Genomic DNA, 27500 nt, shown 5'->3' on the forward strand with positions numbered 1-27500 from the left:
GTACAAAGAAGACAATAATTATCTATGTATATTTCACGATCTTTAAATTACACAAATACACGCGCGCGCGCACACACACACATACACACATATCTATTATATGTATATTTCTATTGTACATTTGTTTCAAATTTTGTTATTACATAACTGAAGTTATTCTTAACGAGTGTAATAAGTACAGGGTGTGGAGTTTTATATTATCGTAAAGGTGAACAAGCAACGGAGAGAGAGAGAGAGAGAGGGAGGGAGAGAGAGAAGATGAATGGAAGCGGAAGCGATTTTCATTGTTAAATTAAACACGTAAGGTAATAATTGGGGGGGAGAAGAGGGTCGAGAGCACGTGGGTCTGCGGCTTTGTTTGCTTTTTCACATCGTCACGCTGTCCACCTTTCTGTAATGTTATACCGAAGCCAGAGATCGACGGAACTGGGATATCAAAACGAAACGAAGGATTTCGATCGATCGATCCAATCGATCACGTATTTATTTTCATTTTATTTTACTCTTGCTCTCTCTCTCTATTTTTCTTTACTTTATCTTCTTTTTTTCTTTCTTTCTTTCTTTTATCTATTTATTTATTTATCTTTTTCTTTCTTTTTCTCCAGAACGAAATTTAATATTTGATATTTTATCGTCAGTAACTTGATTGAGTTTTATTTACAATAAAACGTTTACCAGTTAAATAAATCGCGTTTTTCTTTTAGAAGTTAACTTTTAGAATAGAAAGAACGTCGAAAGAGTCAACGTTGAGTCAATCGTTAAGTCTCGAGTCGAACTCAAGAGTACTCGTACCAATTTTGTAATACTACCTAAATCAACGCGCGACTACCTTAATGAAATTAATTACGAAAGTTCTCTATTAAAAGGTAAAGGCGACGCGGGTGGGGGAGGAGGAGTAGCAGGGGCGAGGGAGGGAGGGAGTGAGGGTGGGGAAAAGGAGAAAACTCGTATAGACGAGTATTCTTTCACGTGAGCCTTTTATTATATCGTATCTATGTATTTTTTATTTCAACGATTATATTCATGCAATTTAATCTAATTATATAAGTCCATTAAAAGTCATTCAATTTAATTGAAAAGTAGTTTGATATTAATGGAATATGTGTAAGGGAAAAAAATCTTGTTTTTTCTCTCTCTCTCTCTCTCTCTCTCTTTTTCTTGTTCTTTTCTTTATTTTTATATCTCCCATTTATCTCTGACATTATTTATCGTGAAAAATTTGTATTAATCTTTTAGTTTAAGTCATATACGGTAAATATAAATTGATAAGGTACAATTTGAGGCTGGCATTTGACGACTAAGGTTTCGTTTTTTTTTTCTTTCTTTCTTTCTTTCTTTTTTCTTTTTCTTTTTCTTTTTCTTTCGCTCGTCGTTTTAAAATGCACAGCAACTTTTCAATATCATGGATAATCGGCGAAATATCATGCAATGAACGTTTTTAAAGGAACATAAATTCTTATGATCTCGTTAACTACGAAGAAGACTCTGTTTTCGAATAACTCGATAAATTATATCGATACGAGCCATAAATCTTTTCGACGGGATAGAATCTTTACGATAAATTTACCTATATAAACGTGTCCCTTATCACTAGTATATTCTTATTCTAAGTTGGCCGGAAAATTAAAGCCGAGCTTCTTCAATATGGCGAAGAGAGTGAAGGAAGACATTTAAAACGCGTGTTCATTAATATGTTCGATCATTTAGGAGGATATTAGGATATAATAAAAATAAATAAATAAGTAAATTAATTAATTAATAATAATAATAATAATAATAATAATAATAATAATAATAATAGTAATAAAAAACTTACGTTTCCATATAAATTTCGAGATAGCGTGCTTCATTAAAAATCCAACTTTTATTATTTTACAAGTATATGAGAGGAATGTACTCGAGTGAAATTTGCACGAGAAAAAATTGAGCAAGGGAAAAAAGAACAAGAAGAAATCAAAATATATTTTTTCAAAGTTCGTCGTAATAATAATCCAGTTTTATTTCGCGATACTTACGAACTTGCATTTATGTCAATTTAAGTTGCTCCTCGTATTACAAAAGTAATGTAAATATATTATATAGGATGTACCAAAGGGTGTATCAAAGGGATGGACCCCTAAGGCAGGATGATGAGGGGAAGGGAGAGAAAAGACAGAAGTTTTTAAGTGATTTTAAAAATCAATTGTTCTTTCTCGAGAATTTCTAAGCTTGTAGTTTTACAATTTAAAAAAAAAAAAAACTGCTACGTCACCCACCCATTACACAAAACTCTTATTGCTTAAAAAAATTAATGAATCTCGCAATGTAAAAAAATAAATGAATAGTATAAAAATATTGGATTTGGACAAAGCAAAAATTAATAGACTGTTATAGAGGCATATACACGTACATGTACATAAAAAAAAAAAAAAAAAAAAAAAAAAAAAAAAAAAAAAAAAAAAAAAAAGCAAGCAAGCAAGCAGGTAGACTTACTATGCCAACGATGGCACATCTGGTCGTACATTCAAGGCCGGACAATCAACTTCGTGTAAAAGAGACCTATCTTGGTAGATTTGCGCGTGCACACGAACACGATTCTCCTACATAGAATATACGGGCAAGGACACGAATAAGAGGATAGAGATAGAGTGAGAAAGAGAGAGGGAGAGGGAAAGGGAGTGTGTACATTACTCGATGGCGTTATTTATACCTTTGTATCGTGCAGGAGAACCCAAAGATATCTCGGGAGAACGCGGAGGGTGGAGTCGCAAAAATCGAAGCCAAGTTTCTATTCGATAGGCAAAACAAGTTTTACGCAAGATCTAATCGACTATTATACACCTATATAACTATTCTCTACTGATCTTTCAAATAATTTTTTTTTAAACATTTCCTTTGAAAAAAAAAAAAGGAAAAGAAAAGAAAAAAAAAAGGGAAAACAAACCCACATGTTCGAACGTAACAAATTTACGATAAAACATCTCTCTCTTTTGACGTTATAATAATTGACACGTAACGTTCTTACTCGGTAAAATATCATTCGAATTCGTAAACTATGTTGTGACGTCATATGTAACAAAAAAAAAAAAAAATAATGACAAAACTTAATCATACATATAATCTATCTTTTGAATACGTAATACGACGATGGGTGGAGCAGGGTGGGGAACGGGGCACGGAGGTATAAAAAGAAAAAAAGAAATGTAACGATATATATGAAATAAGAAAAAATAGTAATTGAATATAATATTCGTAAAATTTTTTTCTGAATCATACTATTACGTCATACATTGAAATATGTAAAATATTGAAGGTAATCTTACATTCATACATTTATAAAGATCTTTTTTAAATTGAAAAAAATTTACGATATGAATCGAAATGATCGAAAAAATTCACGATATTTGGATAAAAAGAAATAATAATAATAATAATAATAATAATAAATAATAATAATAATAATAATAATAATAATAATGATAATAATAATAATATTGGAAAAATATCTAACATATTGTCGAAAAATTCTTTGGTTATAATGGACATTCAGGGCCGAGTTAAAAATTCATGACACCCCAAGACCACACCTTTGTTCGCTATTTCTGATATACGCAGAGAAAAGTTGAGAAAGGAAAGAAAGAGACACAGAAAGAGAGTGAGAGGGCGCGGAGGAGGGAGGGAGGGAGGGAGGGAAGGAGGAGGAGGAGGAGGAGGAGAGAGATAGAGAAAGAAACACATCGAGGGGTTAACGTGCGAGTTAACGACTTCAACCTCACGCGGGATTGTAAAAATAGATTTTCCCGTCTTCTTCGCAAAGAAAGAATCCTACTACGATTCTTTCTCTTTATTGCCCATAAGAGGTTTTTTTTTTTTCCTATTTTTCATGGATTCAAAAGGAAATGGGAGAGAAATCTTACCTCGTAAGATTAATCGTACAATTTTTATATCTTTTGTTTCTTCAAAGATTTGCGCAAAATTACTTTTTTTCCCTTTCGACAGACTTTCTCCTTTTCGTTTTCTTTGTTGTTTTCTTCTTTTTATTTTTTTTATTTTTTTATTTTTTTATTTTTTTTTATTTTTTATTTTTTTTTTATTTTTTTTTTTACTCGTATAATTAAACCAAATTAATCGGAAAAAATAATATCGAATTTTATTGATTTTGATTTTAAAATTTTTACAGTGATCAATGTAAATTTACGTAATTTAATATTTTCTTAACAAAAAAAAAAAAAAAAAAAAAAAAAAAAACAGACAAAGAAATGAGAAAGCACGCGTTCATACGATTTATTTGTTCATTCATTCATTCACATTTCTTTATCAACGAATCAAATTGAATTATTTGTTTATTTGTCTGTTTGTTTAATGAATTGAAATTTCGTTGGTTATGAAAAAGGAAAAGGAAAAAAATTAAACGAAATTATTTCTACAAGATGAAATTACATTTTAATTTTGTATAACAGTTATTATCGAATATTAAAGAATAAGAGTAATTCAGGGGGGGGGTGGGGGTGGGAGTAGGGATAATTCCCAAAAGTCCACAAACGAATTTAATGAGTCAGCCATAGTCGATTATGATTATATGGATGGCACGATCGCCCCCATCGTCCTTGCTATTTCTCTCTATCTTGAACAGAACGTTGTCTCCCTTCTAGCAATGTCCCTTTCTTCATGCCACACAGGGATAAGCTTCGAGACATGGGGGTTGGTCGCGCACGCTTAGAATATTGTGGGGGTGGCCAACAAGGGTAGAGAGAGAGAGAGAGAGAGAGAGAGAGAAAGAGAGATAGATAGATAGATAGAGGACGAACCCCATGAATCATCCGACATGAAATCAATACGAAAGCGGTAACCGTCGGTAACACTTTGGACAACGTTGCAATTCACCACGAATCATGGCCTGGCTAAACCATGATGAAAATGGTTTCAATGGGGGAAACGAAGAAAGATTTTTGATTGAAACATTTCTCTTTTCTCTTTTATTTTTTTTTTCTTTATCTTTTATATTCTCTTTTTGTTTTCTTTTTTTTTTTCTCTTTTGTTTTTTTTTCTGTTTTGTTTTTTTTTTTCTTTTTTCCTTCTTATTATCCAACGAAAGATTTTAATTACATTGATAGATTAAGTATGTTCAATGTTCGTTTTATTTTTGTTTTGTTATTTTATTTAGAAAACCATATATATATATATATATATATATATATATATATATATATATATTATAAAGATAAGATGGTTTTCTCTTTAATTATAATAGGCACGATATTCGTAGAAATTAACAATACTTTAACTGTTTACTTTCTAGTTACAAAAGAAATATTTTTTTTTTTAGATATCTTATACAAGAAATACATAAGAAGAAATACTTGCTTACTAATTATTATTTAATGTCTATATATATATATATATATATATATATATATATATATATATATGTGGACTGGACTTAGTACAAGTGTATGATAGATTTATTTCCGAACATAGATAACCAAAAAAAAAAAACAAAAATAGATTACATTTGGAATCCAATGAAATTTGGACTTTCCAAAAATATTTTAATGCGATATGATAATTCCTAATTATATTAGAACCATAATCTTCTATTCGATTATATTTTGTTTCTACATCTTTTATATGTCGATATTAATTCCAAAGAATATGATTCATATCTTATTTTTCTATGAAAATTTTAGTATTATTACCGATATCATCATTTACACATACACATACACACACACACACACACACATATCTTTTCCCATGTGAAATACAATAGAATATCTAAAGCAAAATAAGTATATTTAAGAAAGAAAGCGAGAAAAATATCAAAGTATTTAAATAGTGAGTTCTCTCACGGAGTCATATCAATACAACACACACACATACACAACTATATATATATATACATAAAGCGGGGTTATTCCTTGAATGTTTTCGTATGGTCGTGTCGTTTATTGCTTTTTGAAAGGTCCCGAAGGATAAAGTAAACCCTTCGATGAGTCTTCTCGAGTATCTTCCTTTTTTATTACCTTCAGAACTCAAGAGAAAAGCATGAATCGAATACTCCTCATAGTAAATTCACGTCAGGATGAAACTTTCTCCTTCCTTCTTCTTCATCTTCTCCACCTTCCTCTTCCTGTTTCTTTTCTTCCTCTTCCTCTTTCTTTTCTCTCTTCTTCTTCTTCTTCATCTTCTTCTTCATCTTCTTCTTCTTCTTCTTCTTCATCTTCTTCTTCATCTTCTTCTTCTTCTTCTTCTTCTTTATCTTTTTCTTCCTTGGACAAGTCGATATATACACGAAGAGAGGATAATTAGTATCAAGCTCGATTATGATGTGGCGATTAAGAGATGATCATAAGATAGTCACGATTCGAGGAGCAGAGGGAAATCGTTCGAACACGAGTCGAGGAAACAACCATTTAAAAAGCTATTTTCGTGCTTCAACGAACAGATTTTTTTCTCTTCTCTTCTCTCTCTCTCTCTCTTTTTTTTTCTTTCTTTTTCTTCTTCTTTTTTAACCTTCTACTCCTCCACCCATCTCCCTTCTATCACACATTTCTCATCGTTCAATCATTAATCTTGAAAGCACTTTTTGTTGTTATCGATAGGGATATACTATTAGATTTATTCGAAAATTTCTCTCCCGTTCTCTTTAAAGTTTCTACTTTAGAATAATTTTATGCTCAATTGACAAACATGTTTTTCATCGTTATTTTTTATGTTTGTATAAAAAAATTCAATTGTATAAAAATAATAATAATAATAAATAATTAAATAAGTGAGAAAAATTTATATATATATATATATATAAATATGAAGTATTTTTTAATAAAAATTAACAAAAAGATGAAACTGTGTAAATAGAAATTAAATGATGAAATGAATTAATTGATGAAAGAAATGAAGAAGAAAAATAAAGTAAAATATCTGACAAAAAAAAAAAAGAAAAAAAAGAAAGAAAGAAAAAAAAGAAAAAGGAAAAGGAAAAATTTTAAACAGAACAAAAAAAGAAAGAAAAACAAAAAGAAAATGAAAGAAGTTATTATCAATGAAAGTAATAAGAAAAATTGTATGAAAACGTTTCGTTTGTAAAAGTAACAATGAAGAGATAAATAAATATAAATATAAATATAAAACATCAAATCAAATTAATAATACTGTCTGCTCTATTCCATTCTGATTGATATTCAAAGAATAAAAAAAAAAAAAAATTGTTTTTGTTTTCCTGTTAAGTAAAAGCGATAATCGTCACTTCCGTTTTTCTTTATTTTTTTTTTTCTTTTTCTTTTATTTGTTTTTTTTTTTTTTTTTTTTTTTTTTCTCCATACCGATGCGGTGTACTATTGTAAAGAGTTAGAAGACGACGCGCATCGAAATACGAATCAGACTATACGACATCTTTTCTATTGTTCCGACTGGCACGTAAGCTTCAAGCTGCCATTAATCGTATGCCCGTGTAATCTTGTACCAACTACGACGACGACAACGACGACGACAACGACGACGACAACGACGACGACGACGACGACGACGATGACGACGAAGACGACGCAAAGAGTAGGCTAAACGAGCTGACAAAACGTAATTTCTCGAAGCATTCAATGTCACTTGTAACTCCGACGAAGTGAATCATGCCGATTTCAAAGCATCATTTAGAAGCAAGACCGAATCGAAATTGGAGTCTCGTTTGATAATCGAGAATCAAATCGTTTGAATATTTAATAGAAATAAGACTCTCGATTCTTAAACATTCTTTTTTCTTTTCTTTTCTTCCTTTTTTTATTTATTTATTTATTTTTTTCTTTTTTCTTTCTTTCTTCTCATCAATAATACGACGAACAAGTTTAAATTTTTTATTCATTTATTTGTACATTTATTTATTCGTTTTATTTCCTCGGTAAAAAAAAAAAAAGAAAAAAAAAAAAGAAAAAAAAAATGACGAGGGAACACATTTTTGTATTTGAAACTACTTTTTATTTATTTATTTAGTTTTCTTCGTTGTTTTTTCCTTTTTTTTTCTTTTTTTTTTTTTTTCCAGAACATTGTCAAAGTAAATTTGAATTCGAGGTCAAAAAATGACATTGTACATTTGATCTCAATATTATATATTAATTATTTGCTTTTTATTCTTTCTCTTTATTTTATTTTAGTTTATTTTTTTTTTCTTTCTTTTCTTTCTTCTTATTATTTGTTAAGAAGATGGCAAGTAATTTTATATATATATTTTTTTTAAAAGACTTTTATATCGATTGATATGTCGAATAATTCAAAAAATAAAAAAGAAATATTTCTATACATCTTATTGACAGTGTGAGAGAGAGAGAGAGGGGGGGGGGAGGAGAAAGAGAAAGAGAGAGAGAGAAAAAGAGTCATCTAACAATCCGTTAGATGTCTAACGGCATGTGTACCTTCCACGAACGTATCTAGTTCGATGCGAAAGTAATTTCTTTCATCGATTTCCTCCTGCGTCCCTCCCTCCAACCCTTCCTTTCTCCCTCCTTCCCTTCCTTCCTTCCTCCCTCCCAACCTTCCGTTTACAACCATCTTCGTCACTCGCAACGAAGCAAATAAAAGTACGTGAGTCGACTTACAAACTCATCGTTTTTCATAGGGACACCCTGTCGCGACACTAGGGACTTCGACGATGATCACGTTCTTTCGTCTAGCACACGAGAGAACTTTTTCTTTCTTATGAATGAATTTAATGTTCTACGAGGCCATGAACATGATTTATTCCTTCCTCGATTTCATTCTTAGCTTCTAATTTAATTCATAAGCATTTTTTAATTATGTCGTTTAAATACATCCTACGATATATTTATTTATTTATTCATTTATTTAATCAGTTAATTAGCTCTTTTAATTTTTTTACTTTTTATTCTTTATTTAATTTATCTTTATGAATCATGCCTAATTATTCAAGTTGAAAGGTGCATGATTTATATGTGATTTTTTCCTTTCTCTCTTCTCTCTTCTCTCTCTCTCTCTCTCTCTCTCTCTCTCTCTTATTTATTCATACATTTTGTTATATATATATATATATATATATATATATATATATATATATATGATTTTCTGTTCGTTAAACACGTCGTACCATTTACGTTATTAATTTTTTTTAATTGAAATGATCTTCGCAGTATTGTTTAATTGTCTCACATTCCAGAGGAACATTATTTATAACTTCCCCAAGGCTATTCTCATTATCTAATAATCTAATTTATTTATTCATACAAAACAATGATTTTGTTGAATATTTCGAACGGATTTGTTTATTTAATTTTTTTCATTCGCAATCTATCGATGAAGTATGTCAAAGTAATAGATAATACGAGTACGAAGAAGCGACAAGATCGATCGGATCGATCGATCGATCCGACGAGTCTTCTTCGATAAATTTGATCCATCGATTCTAGTTAGTGATATTTTTAACCGATCAATGTCCATTTACAATAAATAACGATCGATATATATATATATATATATATATATTGTGTCGATCATTATCATTCTTAAGTTCAATAACATCGATCCACGTGTGATAGAAACGTAAAGGGAAAAAGAAGAAGGAGGAAAAAGGAAAAGAAATAAAAAAAAGGGGAGAATATATAAAAGAGAAAGAGAGAAAGAGAGAGAGAGAGAGAGAAAGAAAGGGAGATCAAAGAAATCGGTGCTAGATCATCGTACGTTTTATTCTTTTCCTTCTTCGTCGTATTCGTATTCTCTTCTTCTTCGTTTCTCACGTTCCATCGCGACTCACGCACGTGCCTCGCATGAAAGAGAAGCGCAAAGAATTTCGTTTGGATGCTCGTTGCACAAGACTAATCGTTTCTCCTTGCACTTTCGAATGAATCTCCCGTTAATAACTATACGTCACGTGGTTATTTCGAAATTATCGTAATTTTTAAAGAAAGAAGAAGAAGAAGAAGAAGAAGAAAAAAAAAGTAAGAAAAGAAAAGAAAAGTTCGTGTGAAAATTAATTAATAAAAATTAATTGCGAGTTGCATCAACGGCTAGATGAAGATTAATTGTTAATTATTAAATTAATTTTTAATCATTTTTCGTTCTTACGTGCACGTCATTATTTTTTAATTCTTTTTTTTTTTTCTTTTTTTTTTTTTTTTATTTATTTACTTATTTCTTCTTTTTTTAGTAAAATTAGCGAGTTATTTATTTTTTAATATTATTCTTTTTTTTTTATATTATTTTTTTTTATTGATAATGATTTAGCAATTAATTTTTTCGATTATGTTATATGATTCATACGATATATTTTATTTATTTAGATTATAATTTATTATTATTTAAATTTTTTTTCCAGAAATCAATAGAACAGTAGAACTTTTATGTTTATCTTATTTTGCCGTTAATCTGTTTTCTTATATAAAAATATAAGAATCGTCGTTCGTTCTAATGAACTATTAAAAGAAGGAAAAAAAATGAACAAGTTCACGAACAATTTTAATCTATATCGCGTAAGATCGTATATAATTCCGCACCGTAGAGAGACATCATTATTTGTTTCGTATTTTAGAAATCGTAAATATTATATAGTTAGAAAGTACCTTAAAATAAGGAAAGTTTTACGAACTCTTAGACGTTCGCTTTTAAAATAATAGTTTTCTTCTGTTCGTTTAAAGATTTTAAGATCGTATTGATCGACCTCATTGTTCGTTTCTTAAAAATTCTTTTTTTTTTCCTTTTCTTTTTTTTTTTTTCATTTCCTTTGATAAAAATATCAAGAGTTAGTTATATCTTAATCCTCTATTGTAAATAAAATACGATATGTCTTTCTCCTTTAAAAGTATTATCTCTTCTTCTTCTTTTTTCTTTTTTTTTTTTTCTTTTTTTTTTTTTTTTTTTTTTTATAAGATCTAATCTTACTCGAAAATTAATATTTGTTGAATATAAAAAAAAATTACAGTATTAATTATATATATGTAAAATAATGTAAATCCATATGTAAGTCATACAACTAACGTGCATATAGTATAAATTATATCAATATAATTATATTATATTAAATTATACGTGAAACGTGATATATTTTTAGAAGAAAAAAACAACAATAATAATAATAATGATAATAATAATAATAATTATAAATTAAACGAGAGCGTTAAGCTCTCTATTATCTCGTTCTAAAACTCTGTTATCTAGTATCGACCTACAACAACAAAAAACAAAAACCTTCTTTCTTCTTTCTTTTTTTTTTCTTTTTTCGAAAAAGTAAACAAATAAATATATAAATTAGCACATAGGTTAGCGAAAATTCACGGTAAAGTGGATTCGCAGTTTCCTATGCTCCGTAAGTCGGATGCATTGAGTGCAACGAGCGTGAATGTATGCGAACATTCAAAAAGTGTACTATCATATATTTGATGGAGAGAGAGAGAGAGAGAGAGAGAGAGAGAGAGAGAGAGAGAGAGAGAGAGAGAGAGAGAGAGAGAGAGAAGGAGAGAGAGAAAGAGAAAGAGAGAAAAAGAGAGAGAACCATAGAACATCCTTTTGCCCTCTCTCGTCAACGAAAATAATTTCGGGCGCCAGCCGTCCACAGTTCCGACGGATGCGAGAGGGTTTATAGTTGTATGTTTGTGCCTTCCTACTGATGAACTTTTATTCGGAAGTAGCAAGTTTAAACATATTAAAATGGCGGCTCTCGTACGTCGTTGCCGGTCTCTTTCTCTCTCTCTCTCTCTCTGTCAATATATATATATATATATATATATATATATATATATATATATATATATATATATCTTTCTTTTTCTCTCTTATATCTACCATATAATTCGTCGTCGTACATTTTATAAGCCTGACCGGAACCGGCGAACGGATAATACGATATTGGACGTTATTACTGCTTTGAAGTTCCGTGGGCTTTCGTTTCTCTCATAGGGTACACGACGGCCAAAATTTAAAGACCGGAAAAGAAAGATGGCCGACATCTTCCTGTTCGACATCTCTTATATACATATTACATCTAAGTAACATTACGAGTCGTTTATTTTTGTCGGGAAAAATCGAACGATTTTTTTTCTTTCTCTTTAAAAAAAAAATATGTTTTTATTTATTTCTTTTCTTTTTTTCTTAAAAAAAAAATATATATATATATATATATATATTTGTTGCTTGAACGATCTAATGGATTAATTGGAGAACAAAAGATCTAAAAATTTACGATGTTTTATATATATATATATATATATATATATATATATATATATACATATGTATGTATATATATGTGTATGTGTATATATACGATTATAGATTCCCAATATATACTACATCGGTGCACAAGCATACTTCGTTTCCAATGACTAAGGTGGAGCTTCCGTTTCCGGTAATGAACGTGCCGTATAAGAGAATCTGCCCTGTCTATTATAATACTAGTTATATTTTCTACATGTTCATTAACTCATTGTTACTCATTTTTCCATCTAATTCAAAAAGAAAAGAGAATCTTCGTTTTCTATTTGAAATTATAGACGATATATATGATCTGGATTAAAAGGTCGGTATTATTTTCTATTTTAATTATGTTGTTCGAAATGTGAAACGGGATGCCGATATGATTTCTTCCTAAGATTTATCGTAATTATGTTTTTTCTAACATTTTCTTTTTTTTTTTTCTCTTCTTTTTTATTCCATTTTATGTAATAATAATATGAGAGCAAACTGATACATAAATTATGTCACTAGAATTTTCATTTATTTTATCTAAATAAATATTAATATTTTCTCGTGAAAATTTTGAGATTATTCATTTACTCATACTATTACATGAGGCCAATCAAAATATTATAATATTGTCGTTTATATCAATGTCGTTTATTTAGATACACAATTGTTATTATATTTAAATATAGATAAACAAAAATTGAAATATTACTTATTGATCAATCCAATAACTATATATCATTGATTTTAATATCTTATATAATATATTATATAATATATTAAACATTGAAAATAATTCTTTACAAATCAATTCAATATTATATCACTTTTCTTTTATAATATTTAATTATTATTTGTTTAATTGATTACAAAATTATGACGTGTAATTAATCGACATAACAAATACGATATCGTTATCGATCATTTCTTATAAATGATCGATCTTCTCTTTTCTCATTCCTCACCTCTCTCTTTCTCCACCCCCCCCCTCCCACCCTTTTCCCAACCATATCTTCCCTATCGAAAGAAAATGAACTTAAAATGCACTCACGAGCACGGAGTGCACAAACAGATAGATTCATTTCCGGTACGTATGACAAATCTGCGAAAGTGATCCAATTCAAAACAAGATAATATTGTTCGCGATAGGGCTTATAAATTCCAAATGGATTACACATTCGAAATTCTTTTATTCGTGTATAACATCGTATGTGCGTATACATGAATATACATACATATAAATATACATATATATATATATATGTATATATATGTATATATATATATGTCAGTCAGATGAGAGAGTTGATATCTAGAGATATAAATATTCGTTGATTTCATTCTTTAATTCGATTACAAAGACTATCATTCAATGGAATCGATATGTTTGTTGCAATATGAATTTTCAAACGATGCGTTGGCTACCACGAATGCACTCTCTCTTTCTCTCTTTTTCTCTTTCTCTTTCTCTCTATCGAAAGATAAAGTTCTTACCGATATATACGATGCCTGTATTATAGTCTTCTTATAACTTCTACTTTGATGTCTATCGATATATAATACCGAGCATGGATTACGATCTATACATCGAGTACACCTGAACTTATTTTACTATAAATGGATATATATGAGAATAGAGTGGATTTGATTTGAGAATGCCAATGTTTTTCAATCTGTATACAGTTTTATTGTTCGTGGCTTTTCTATACTATGAATAAGAAAATATATATATATATATATAATCTTATAATGCGTATATATATATATATATATTTATTTTCTTTTTCTTTTTCTTTTCTTAAGGAAAATAAAAAGTAAGCTAAAATAATACAGTTAAAAAATAGTGTGACATTTTGACGAAATTTAAAAATTTGACGCATGTATAAAATTTAGAAGAGACGAAATAATAGTAACGATAATAAACACAATTTTTTTTTTCTTTTCTTTTTTTCTTTTTCTTTCTTTTTATCTGATCCCTCCTTCTCAGTTCGAACAATTTTATGAATAATATTTGTAAGATGAAGCGGACGAAACAAGTACAGAAATATTTATATATATATATATATAAAAAAAAAAAAAAAAAAAAAAAAAAAAAAAAAAAAAAAAAAAAAAATTGTATATGTACGTACACGTGCATTCTGTAAGATGTATTTGCAAAAAAAAGAAAAATTCAAGGGACATTATGAAAATTAGTAATGAAAATTATTATTTATTAGATTTAAAAGGAGAGAAAAAAAAAATATATATATATATACTAATATTTCGTATAGACACGTTGTAATGTATTTTTCACACCGGAAGTTATCGAAGGTTATATACTTCGAAGGATACGAACGAACCAAGACGAGGAGACAATCTCTCCTTTCGCCTTTGCCCGCTCCGATGTGTAGTGACTAATGCGAGAGAACCGACCGCGACCGCGAACGAGAGGAATGCACCGAAGTTAGGTAACACCTCGCACGCTTCGAATTTCTATACTATGGTGTCTCATCTCTCTTTCTCTATTCTTCGTCCCTTTTACTTTCTCTTTCTCTCTCTCTTTCTCTCTTTCTCTCTCTCTCTCTCTTTTCGCTTCTTTTTTTTGGACTTTTTAAGTAACCCTCCAACATTCCATCGACAATATTTCTTTTTGCAAATAAATAAGAGATTACGAAACAATGACAATTTAAATTTTTTGTTAACTCTAATTATGTTAAATAAAAAAAAGATCATTTTTGTTCATTAAAAAAAAAAAAAAAAAAAAAAAAAAATAATAATAATAATAATACTCATTAGTTAAAAAGATTGAATTCTCATCGTTTCCCTTCGTCCTGTTCGAAGAAAATATATTAAAGATTAAGCGTTGCTAGTTTCTTACGATGGAATATTAGTAAAAACATCATCGAAGAAATTGATAATAATAAAACGAAAAAAGGAAAATACGAAGGAAAATAATAATGAGGTTATTAGTGACACACCGTACTCGAAGTATACGGCCCTGAGAGGCGTCTCTCTTCCTCCCCGCGCTCTCTATCCCTCGCTCTCGCCCTCGCAGATACCTCATTCTTTCTCCATCCGTGGAGCGACGCATATGTGTCTCTCGACAACTTTTTTATCCTTCTTTTTCACTTATAACAAAGAGAGAGAGAGAGAGAGAGAGAGAGAAAAAGAGAAAGAGAAAATGAGAATGAGAGTATTAAACAAATCGATCTATGTAAAATAAAAAAATGATCTGAATATATTTCATCAATTAAAACGTGTGCAAGATTTATTGAGGAGACTAAAGTAAAGAAAGAAAAAAAAGAACAAATTAAAAGGAAAAAGACGAAACACTTCTCTTCGTAAAAAGTTTTGCAGAAAGTTAAAAAAAGAAAAGAAACGCGAGGAAAAATGAAAATGTAAAATAAAATGCGAGGAGAAACGAAAACAGAGATAAATAGATAAAAGGTAATAGTACGGTGACACGAAACGAAATACGAAAGTGCAGTAAGTGAACGAGCGACGTACATGCAACGCACCGCACAGCGCCGTACCGCACCGCACCGCACCGCACCATTCCACATCACACCGCACCGTCGAGTTCGCTAGACGAACAGACCTAGGGACGCCGGCCGCTCCTTCCCTTTCCCCTCTCTTTTTATCTCCAATATCCCCACTACTTTACTCCTCTCTATCCCCACTCCTTTACTCCTCTCTATCCCCACCAATCTTCAGCGGCCTTTTCACTAGTCCACCTCGGTAGTCGGTCGCGCGTTACCGAGCAGAGTGGATGAGTTCGCGAACGCGCTCCCGCTAAGAAGGCCAAGTTTTTTTCTCATACCGTGAGAATTCGCACACGTTTACGATTTCTTTTTTTAACTTTCTTTGTATATTAATAATTTACACGCATAAAGTTATACGTATATAAGAATATATATATATATACACATACTTGCATACATACATAATTGCATATATATATATATATGTATATATATATATGTATATAGATATATAATTATTGTGGGAAATAATATCGTCGAGTTTTAGTAACGAAAAGTCGACGCCCCGTGTCTTCTTCTACTTCATCATCATTATCATCATCGTCGTCGTCGTCGTCGTCGTTGTCGTCGTCGTTTCGATCATCGATACGTTACAATTTCATTTTTGCGACGTTCACGTCGTAGTGAAAACAAAACAAAAAAAATTAACCACAAAATAACTTTGGAGTTCGTGCTGATTCAGTGTACAGCGTTCGTTTTTTTGGAGGAGAGGAAAGGAAAGAAAAGAAAAGAAAAAATAAATCGTTCTCTTCCTTCGAAGATTCTTAAGTCTTTTTAAGGACCTTCAAATTTGGGAGAAGTCGTTTTAAGTACGATCAACGATTTTCGAGGTAAGTAAAAAAAAAAAAAAAAAGAAAAAAAAATAAGAAAGAAATTGAGTTTGGTTTGAGATGTTTCGTCAGAAAAATTGTTCGGCTTACATTCCTAGTTTTTTCTTTTTTACTTTTTAATTTTTTTCCTTGTTTCTTCCTTAGGAGTGATAATGTACTCGTCTTAGGAATGGGTTTTTGTGTGTGTGTGTGTTTTTTTTCTTTCTTACCTTTTTTTCGAATAAAAATTTTAAAGTTCAGCGATCTCGACGAGCAAGTCGGTGCACCTCGCGCCATTTTGAAAATGGGTAGCGCAGCGATCGATATAGCGGACTGCGCGCGGGACCGCGAGCTTTTTCATCGAGCTCCGGAGCTTACCCTTCTTTCTCTTCTCTTTTTCTAATCGTCTAAAAACGATTCACCTTCTCTCTCTTTCTCTCTCCGTCTTTCTCTCCTTTATCTCTTTTCTTTTTTCTTCCTCTTTTTTTTCTTTCCTTTCCTCTTCTCTTTCTTCTTTCCTTTCCTCTTCTCTTTTTTCATTTTTTATTTTTATTTATTTACTTATTTATTTATTTATTTATTTTTTTTTTTATAATTTTTTTTAACTCCTTCATCGAGATTGATTTTCTTTCGAACGAGATAAGTACGAACGTTTTCTCATTGGTCGAAATTTATCCTTCGAAATATGCTCGTTAGGGTGCAAGTCGGTTACGCCATCTTGATTTCTGCCTCTCTCTCTCTGTCTTTCTCTCTTTCTCTCTCTGTCTTTCTCTCTTTCTCTCTCTCTCTCTCTCTCTCTCTCTCTCTCTCTCTCTCTCTCTCTCTCTCTGTCTTTCTCTCTTTCTCTCTCTGTCTTTCTCTCTTTCTCTCTCTCTCTCTCTCTCTCTCTTTCTCTCTCTCTCTCTTTCTCTCTCTCTCTCTTTCTCTCTCTCTCTCTTTCTCTCTCTCTCTCTTTCTCTCTCTCTCTTTCTCTCTTTCTCTCTCGCTCTCTCTCTTTCCCTCTTTCTTTCTTTTTCCTTTTATGGTATATGGTTCAACCACCACGTTCCCTGGACCTCAACCGTCGTTCGGTCTCATGAAAAAGGAACCGAAACGGGATTCGTTCGATCACTTTTAAATCGATCAGTCTTTCTTTTATTTCTTTTTTCTTCTTTTTTTTTTTTTTCCTTTTTTTGTTCTTTTTAAACTGGTCGATAGGGAAAAGGAAAAGAGAATTAAAGTTTGCGGAATATTATCTCGCATTGTGATCATGAGAAATGAAAAACGATATAAATAAAATAAATTAAATAATATTTCCCTTTCGATCGTAAATATTAAAAAAAAATTCCATCGATAAAATTACAATCGATTATTTCATTAGAAAAAAAGAAAAGAGAAAACAAAATAGCAAAAAAGGAAAGAAAGAAAAAATCTATTTGTTTTTCTTTCTCTTCTTTGTTCCCTTTTCTTTTGCGTTATTCTTGCGTATTCTTTGCGTAATTCTTTCTTTTACGTTAAAAAAAAAAAAAAAAAAAAAAAAAAAAAAAAAAAAATACGACGCTATACTCAATTTGTCCTACGAATATTATAATACGATTCATTAAAAAGTGAAAATAATTATAAAAGATTAATTAGATGCTCGATACGAAGATGATGTATTAATTCAATCCAAAGAGATGAATGAAAACGTATAACGAAAAATAACACAAACCATTTTTTATAGTTTGATATGATGGAGGGTTGTTACCAAGGTAAAGATTATAAATCCAGGGTTTGAAATATGCAAACTATCTTTGTGCTTTCGTTCTGTACCATTCTAAAGAGGGGCAAAAAAATTAAAAAAAAGAAAAAGAAGAAGAAGAAGAAGCGGTAGAAGGTTCGGTTAGTTGAACGAGAGCTCATAGCATGGCTACAGCAAGCTTGCTAACCTTCTGCTTGACTACCTACCTACCTACCCACCCTACTCAGCCTTCTACCTACCAACCTACCAACCTATCTACCAACCTACCTACCTACCTACCTATCTTACCGTTTCTCTCTCTCTCTCTCTCTCTTTCTCTTTCTCTCTCTCTCTCTCTCTCTCTCTCTCTCTCTCTCTCTCTCTCTCTCTCTCTCTCTCTCTCTCTCTTTCTCTCTCTTTCCTTTTATTTCTTATTTGTTCCGATTTTGCATAGCAGTCTTCTCTACCTGCCGTGCATTTAAAAACGTTTGGTCAAGACTTCTACGGAAGCAATTGTTGTGTTCAAGCGAGGAGAAAGCCTTCTCTGCTCGATGAAAATTCCTTTGCTTGGTCAGAACAACTAACCAACCAACCAACCAAACGATCGACCAACGTTCACAATTTTTTTTCTTCTCTAATAATTCGAAAATATTTTTATCCTCTTTTTTTCTATACTTTTTTTTTTGCTTTATATATATATATATATATATATATATATATATATATATATATATATATATATATATACTTTTTGTCCTTTTTTTCTCCTAACTTTTCAATTGAGAATTGACATTTACGTTGAAAAAATTTTTTCCTTCAGCTTTAAATCGTTTTGAAACAACACTTGAATACGTATACATACCTCCCCTCTTTCTCTCTCTTCCCCCCTCTCTCTCTCTCTCTCTCTCTCTATATATATATATATATATATATATATATATATATCTTTTCCATTCTGAAAGATTTCTATCTACTTCGTTTAGAGAAAACTTTCCATTGTCTTACAATAGGAGAGTGGGATTTCTAGAAATATTCTAGGAAAAAAAACATTTTTTCTTTTTTTTTTTACGCTTTCGTCGATACGATTTAAACGTTGAACACATATATTTCAGTGTGTATGCAGTAAAACAATCTACGATTAGATTACCTCCATAAACTTCCCTACGACGCGGTAATCACCGTTCTTTGAAAATGGTCTATGCTTTGAATCGTTAGGATAGAGATAATCGACATTCTCGATCTGTTTTTTTATTTCCTCGCAATTGTGACGGAAAGAAATTGTTAAGAAAAAATAAAAAAGACAGAGAGAGAGAGAGAGATACGAAAGAAAGGGAGGAAATTCTGAAATCACATCATACAATTCTATTTTGTTAAAAAAAATAAAATAAATCATTTCAAATTTCCTGTTACATTGAGATTTCCTCTCTCTCTCTCTCTCTCTCTCTCTCTCTCTCTCTTTCTCTTTCTCTTTCTCTCTTTCTCTCTTTCTCTCTTTCTCTCTCGACAATCCAAGAAAACAAAAACAAAAAATAAAAAGAAGATAATAAATCGATAAGATTATCGTTAATCTTCTGTGACGTCATTTATTTTCGTGTTAAAATAAATAAAAAGAAAAGTAAATATATACATATATATATATATATATATATATATATATATATATATAATATAATACGTATATAATACGAAAGCTATGATAAGGAAAACTATGGTTATATCGTGCATTGAAAAGAAATTTTTTGACGAATAAGAAATAAGATAAAGTAGGCCCCAATACCAGTCCAATCTCTTCTTTTAAGAGAAAAAAAAAACAAAAAGAAAGATACAAATATCTGTATATACATATCTTATGTCTTCGAAGTTAAGTGACATTATATGGAGGATTAAAAAAAAAAAAAAAAAGTTTTCGCCAAACTCGTTCCACCTTCCCATTCTTTCTTTCTTTCTTTCTTTCTTTCTTTCTTTTTTCTTTTCTTTTTTTTTTTTTTTTTTTTTTTTTTTCTTTTATTCTTTCTTGATACCGCATGAGCAGGTGAAAAATCGTATCGCCATAGTGGCTAATTTAAACGCATAAATTCGGGCATCGGCGTGGTCCAGGTAAACGCGTAAGCGCGCAGCCTCCGCGCCAGCCGTTCGATTTTGCTTGCACCTGCGGGAGAACGTCGAGAGAGAGGGGGGGGAAGGGGGAGAGGGAGGGAGAGAGAGAGGAGTGCCGAGTGTCTCGCGCTCGGTCGATCGGGCCTCTCCTCTCAACGATTCGCGATTCGTCTCCCCTCGGCCCTCTTCGTCTCGCTTAAAGTGCGTGGTGCCTTTTCTCCTCCCTCTCCTCTCTTTCCTCTCATCTTTTCTCCTCTCTTTTCCTCTCCTCTCTTCTTCTCTCTTTTTCTCTTCTTTTGCACTCTCTCTCCTCTCTCTCTCTCTCCTCTCTCTTTCGGTTTCTGTCTCCGTCTCTCTTGTATGGTCGCGATCGCAAGCAACCAGTTTCAGCCTCGACGCAGCCTCGGCGCTCGCGCGATAACGGGTCGTTAACTTACCCACATCTGCCTTTCTCTCGACGTTTACCAACGCTTTGAGAACCTTCCTTTCTTTCGACGAACGAAGACGCACGAGAGATATAGATGCTACTACTCCTCTTTTTGACGTCATAATCTCCATACCTTATAGGTCCATTCTTGGACGATTTCGCAGATTCAACGATCGTTTTTCTCGAAATAGTTTCTAACGAGTATGACTGATCTTGGAACTTTATTGAATCATATCATGAAAGAAAGGAAGGAAGGAAGGAGAATAAAGAAGAAAAGAATTGTAAGAAAAGACGTCGACGTTCGTCATTTATTTAATTTATTACCTTATTAAATATATGAGGAGGGGACAAAAATTTGATAATGATGATAATAAAAATGAAAGATTGATAAATGTTTAACAGTGTTATTATAGTTATTATGGATTCAATATTATTCCATTTATTATCCTAATTTAATGATATATATATATATATATATTATATTTAACTAAACCGGTGGTGTTATTTTAAATTGAAAATAATGATGTCATAAGTGCAAAGGGTTAACATCTGAATATTGTTATTATTTGATTCATCCCCCTCTCTGTTATATAAATACATTATTTCTCTTTCTATTATATATACTCATTCACTTTTTCATCTCTCTTCTTTTCCCTTATATTATTTTTCTCTCTCATTCATTCTTACTCTTTCTCTTTTTCTCTTATTATCGTCTCGAAAGAAGCTTTCCTTTTTCGTTCATCGTTTACTCGAGTCTTTAATTCAAACTTCTTCTCTCCTTTCCCTTTTCCTCACTTCACCATTCCTTTCCTTTTCTCTCCTCTTGTTTCCTTTCCTCTCCTCTCCTCTCCTTTCCTCTACTCTACTCTCCTCTCTTCTCCTCTCTTCGTCTTCTTTTCCTCTTTCAACGGCAAGCTTCGTGTTTACACGAGCTTGAAGGGTGCATGCGCCACTACATAGCCAGGAATAATCCCTTATAGCGTTCCATACGTTGTACGTTATATGTTTTGTTCATCCCCCGCTCTCTCTCTTTCTCTCTGCATCTCTCTCTCTCTCTCTGCTTCGTTTCCCGTACGACGATTTTCCCGTCTCGACTTCGTCGAAGCGCGAGCGCACGTGCGCTTCAATCCGCATCTGCTCGCGCATGCGAGACACGCGTCGTTCGTATACAGGCCATCGAACGCACTCAGGGTTGGGGTGTTTCTATTCCGTTAACCCCTCATTTTCCTGACATTTTGAAATTCTAACTGATACTTCATTTAAAAAGAGAATATATATCTATGTATGTATGTATGTATGTATGTATGTATGTATGTATGTATATATGTATATATGTTGACGTTAAAACGATTATTATCTTATGAAGAATTTAGGATAAATGGAACAAAGGACAATTCTATTTATTTCATCAATCAATATTTTAATTAATTGACAATAATTATTTTATAAAGTAATATATTAATCAATATATATATATATATATATATATATATATATATATATATATTCTTTTTGTTTTCTTCTTTGGTTGGTGTAATGAAATTAGAGATGCCTGGATTATTATTTGTATTGATCAATTGCTTTTATTGATCGTTTATATTACGTATTCATATTTCATTATAAATAACGATCGCATTCATTATATAATATTTGACTAAATATTTAAAAGTACTTATCGAATAAATAGCATCTCGAAAAAGAGAAAACTTTTTATTGTCGTCACTTGATAAAACTCATCAATTATTATATATATTTGTCTTTAGTTTTACTTTTATATTATTATTTTGCTCTTCCTTTTTTTTTTCTTTTTTTTTCTTTTTTATAGGTGATTGATATCCGATTAAATTTTGTTTGACTTAATTTTTTTATTTCTTCGCATAGTTCTTTTTTTCATTTCCTTTTATTTCTATTATTATTATTATAATTACAATTTCATTAAAAATTTGTTGAAAATATTTGCACTGATTAAAAAACATATATGTATATATATATTGTGTGTATATATATTTTATATAAATTAATGAAAGGAGGAAATCTATTCGAATCTTTATGTCTGTGTATGTGTATGCGTATGTATATGTGTTGTATCACGTCCACCTACTACCTCCGGTGTTTCTATATTAAGCATCAGGAAGGGTTTCGACAAATGTTTATGTTATTCCATCGTGTTCCTCTTGGAGCACGCATATGGTCTGTTCAAGCCCAGTCCCTTCTCCTTTTTCTTCATCTTCTACTTCTTCTTCTTCTACTTCTTCTACTTCTTCTTCTTTTTCGCTGCAATGTGTTGAGCGATAAAAAATAACTCCTTCCGTAGGCCTAAGCACGAGGAAGCTCGTTTAGATGTCCAAGTAAAAAAAAAAAAAAAAAGTCATTTTAAGCTCGTGGGAAGAAAAGAAATAGTCATTAATCGTTTCGTAAAGAAGCATGTATCTATCCACGTGTGTGTATGTGTGTGTTATTGCTTTGAAATCTTATTAAATTTATACGAAACCTGACGAGTTTTATTACGAGTCTTGAAATGTATATATATATATATGTTTACTTTTTTGATTGATGTAATACAGAAGTGAAAAATTGATTAATAATTGTTTTAATTATTACAAAAAAATAATAACAATTAAAAAAAAGTATGTTACAATAAATATTTTTAATTATCGATGAGATCGAAATTATAATACTCCATTGAGTTCATAATCATTAATAGAACGGTACGTCAAATTGGAATTATAATCAAGATTTTTAATTATTGCGGAAATAATTAAAAAAAAAGAAGACAAAAAAGAGCGAGTGAGAGAGAAAGAGAAAAGAGAAGAAAAAAAGAAGAGATAATAAAAAGGAATAAAAAGAAAAAAGAAAGATACTTATTTATATTTATCAACGACACAATCAAAGTTGATCTAATGTTCTTATTAGAGCTAACGTAAAAAAGAGAGAGAGAGAGAGAGAGAAAGATAGAGAAAAGAGAAGAAAAGCGAGAGAGAAAAGAAAAAGAAACTAGATAATAAAGAAAATAATTCCATTCATATAAGCGGCAAATAGAAACGATAATAATTCTACTTCCCAGCTGACTAATCACTTACCTAAACATTTTATACTCCGTCATTGACAAAGAACTGTTGACTGTGTCTCTATGAACGAAGCTAAAAGAGACCAGAGGAAAGATTTCTTTTTGTTAGATCCTCTGAATGGATTAATAAGTACATTCAGAGTTCACCGGAACGTTCTTTTCGTCGACGTCGACGTCGTCGTCATCGTCGTCATCGTCGTCATCGTCGTCATCGTCGTCGTCGAACGTTTATTAAAAGCTTTATAACAGTGTTGAGACTGGTGTCAGAGTCACGCAAAGAGAGTTCTTCTTCTTTTTCTTCTTCTTTCTTATGTCGTGAGAACCAGTAATACATCCCTGTGTTAGTTTGTACGCGTGTGTATGCATATGCATAACGATAATGCAAGTACCGGCTGATACTAACGAGGAAACGTCGCTGACAATTACCGTGTATAACTCCGTTATATTCGGTAATGTGTGTGTGTGTGTGTGTGTGTGTGTGTGTGTGTGTGTGTACACTATAAAGTTGTAGTTCCAAGTCTTTATAGAGGGATTAATATATAATATTTCAAAGATCTCTATAATATTTCATTCTGTTTCTATCATAGATCCAATGTTATTCTATCTATCGTACATCGTAGAAAATTTATTCCAATTAATATGTAAAAATAATTTGAATCGTCTATATTTCAACGTGAATTGTAGTATATGTGTATCTGTATTTTTTTTTCTTTTTTTTTCTCTTTTTTTTTTTTTTTCTTTTTTTTTTATAAAATTAATTAACGTTTCATATAATTAAAAAAAAAAAGATTGAATTTATTTATATATACATGTTGTATAATTGTATGTAGTATAAAGTTTTTTTTTTTCCTCTAATACGAAAACAAATTTGAATTTTATAGAATTGAATATTTTGCTAACAATCGTTACATAGAAAAAAAGTCTATGCTGATTATTGTTGTTGTTGTTGTTGTTGTTGTTGTTGTTGTTGTTGTTATTAATTATTATTATTTTGATTATTATAAAAAAAAAAAAGATTTCGTCAAACTGAGAAATAAGTACGATACATTTTATTAAAAATAGATGACATAAGAAATTACATTGTTTACAGAGATAAATTCTTTCATTGAATCGTCTTGGATTTATCAATGAAGCATTTATTGTAGGATTATTGTAGGATTGCGTGTATTTACATACATGTATGCTATGTTAATGACGTGTCGAATAAAAACGTGATCGAGAGAACACACGTGTCGACAGCCAACATTATATACACATGTATATATGTATATGTATATGTATATGTACGTAGTGACTAATATCTTCCTCTCGGAAATACGATTAAGTTCTCAGCACGTTAAAAAAAAAAAAAAAAAAAAAAAAAAAAAAAAAAAAAAAAGAAAGATGTAAGAATTTTTATCCCGAAAAACTCATCATGATTGATAGTTTATTTTTTCGTTACATTTTCTTAATAATTCATACTCGTAAAAGTCTTTTTTTTTCTTTTTCTTTTTCTTTTTTTAATTTTACTTCAATAATATATATTTAATCGTAAACATTTGAACGTTTAATTGTAAAAATATGCAGTTACATGCTTCGATATCATATGTTCAAATTGAAAAAATTGTTGTGAATTAATTAGTTAAAAAAAGAAAAAAAAGAAAAAAGAGAAAAGAAAAAGGAAAAAAATGTATATATTGACTTTCAAATTCAATCTCAAATATAAATATACTCATACGCTCGTTTCGTTATATGAATTATCTCATAAACTATTTCATGAGTTACAAAAGAGGGGAAATGGGGTGATGGACAAGTGGGGGAGGGAAAGAAAGAATAGAAAATCAAGAATAATCGTTCACTTCACAAAAGTCACTCTGTGTAACAGTAGTTCGAATCGATATTTCACTCACTCTATTACAATGAGAGAATGTGTGTTCTCTTTGTATGTTTCTCTTTGAAAAGAGAATGTCGGTCTAGGAACACATTAGTCATGGAGTAGTTCTAACATTGTCGACTAGTTAAACGTACGTGAGAGAGAGAGAGAGACGCGTGGTTTAAAAAACGCGCCAAAAACGAAACGTCAATTTTTTACCGTTTATCTTTCTCGAACAATGAATCTTCTTCTTCTTCTTCTTCTTCTTCTTCTTCTTCTTCTTCTTCTTCTTCTTCTTCTTCATGTATGAGAGAGAAATAAGTAAATATTCTGAAGCAATTTTCTAAGAAAATATATCTATACCGTTAACTAACCCATACGTCATTTTAACGGAATCACATTGCGATCCTACGTAAAATGTACACATATGTCGGTTAATTAACAATGCGGTTTGTTGAATGTAGAAATCCTATTTTCATATTTTATCTTTCCTATTGTTATTTTCATTCTCATATAAGACTTATAATATTTTCGTTATAAGATTTTCTTAATTGATATAAGTTATTAGATTCGCCTAAATATTTTGTCTGTATTGAAAAGAATATATAATAATAATAATAATATTTATATATATGTTGTATTACAACGTTGTACATATATAATGTTATTATATTATCTCTATTTATTTCTAAATTCAAGAAGTTCGCGAAGAGTTCTACTGTAGCATGTTATAAATATATATATATATATATATATATATATATATATCGGTGAATCAAAAATTACCAAGTGATTTTTAAAAATTAATTAATTAGACTTATCCCAGACATTTTAAGCTAATTTATTTTGTAGATTTTTTATCTACAAGAGTTTTGTTTTTTTTTTCTTTTTAAATATGATTATATCATGAGTGTATATATATATATATATATATATATATATACAATTCGATACGCTTGTACCTGTGCCGTGTATTTATAATTCGTAACATCTGCGCAAGATAAATCATGCGAAAAATCGGTGTATCCGAAATTATCCGATAAAATAATCGATTCGCATAATTCTTTTCGAAGCGTGATTTCAATGAGAGTAGATTACGTGATCTCACCTGCTGTCTTACCTCGACTTTACGATCTTGATTAATGCAAAATTCTTATCGAGATATTATGTAAAAATATGAAAAGAGAAAGAGAGAATTGTCGTTCCAAAAAAAAAAAAAAGAGAAAAACGACTGTGAATGCAAATGAGAGAGAGAGAGAGAAAGAGAGAGAGAATGTCGCTCGAAAAATCGATTGTGAATGCAAATGAAAGAGAGAGAAGGAGGGGAGAGAGAGAGAGAGAGAGAGAGAGAGAGAGAGAGAGAGAGATAAACCGTAAGAAAGCTATGCGTTCTCTTTGAAATTCACTCGACGAAAAGGATTTGCACGTGGGGAACGTTTACGAGCGGTTGTAACTTCTTCTGGCGCACCTGCAGCTAAATCCGGAGGAGGATCGAAAGTCTCTCTCTTTCTCTCCCTCTCTCTCTCTCTCTCCCCTCTCTCTTTTTCTTTCTCTCTCTCTCTCTCTCTCTCTCTCTCTCTCGTGAAGAGAAACTTTCGAGAACCGGTGCGTAGAGTATGTAATACGACAGATGGTACTATCGGATTTCAGCTGGTGGTGGTAGTGATGGTGATGGTAATGGTAATGGTAATGGTGATGGTCTGATGGTGATGGTCTGATGATGGTGGTATGTTCGCGAAAGCTATGCCTTCGATATAATACAAAGGAATATTTTACTATTAATCTTTTATATAATATTTCATTTTTACTTTTATATATATATATATATATATATATATATATATATATATATGCTCCAAATATTTGTGTACT

At 30.8% G+C, this 27500-nt stretch overlaps 1 protein-coding gene across 4 annotated transcripts in view; it reads left to right on the forward strand.

Annotated features, from left to right (window-relative positions):
* Nucleotides 1-27500, forward strand: part of LOC118441322 (uncharacterized) — a 92577-nt gene that overhangs the window by 29064 nt on the left and 36013 nt on the right. The window contains exons 1-2 of one of the 4 annotated variants that reach the window (XM_085660361.1): nt 15835-15956; nt 16165-16507. The exons of 2 other annotated variants lie outside the window; for them this stretch is intronic. The gene's annotated coding sequence lies outside the window, so the exon portion shown is untranslated. Of the gene's footprint in view, nt 1-15834; nt 16508-27500 lie in introns of those variants that run through there. One more of the 4 variants, XM_085660360.1, reaches the window with a different exon arrangement.

Source organism: Vespa mandarinia, chromosome 11 (assembly GCF_050613455.1).
Source record: "Vespa mandarinia isolate Hongniang chromosome 11, ASM5061345v1, whole genome shotgun sequence".
NCBI lineage: Eukaryota > Metazoa > Arthropoda > Insecta > Hymenoptera > Vespidae > Vespa > Vespa mandarinia.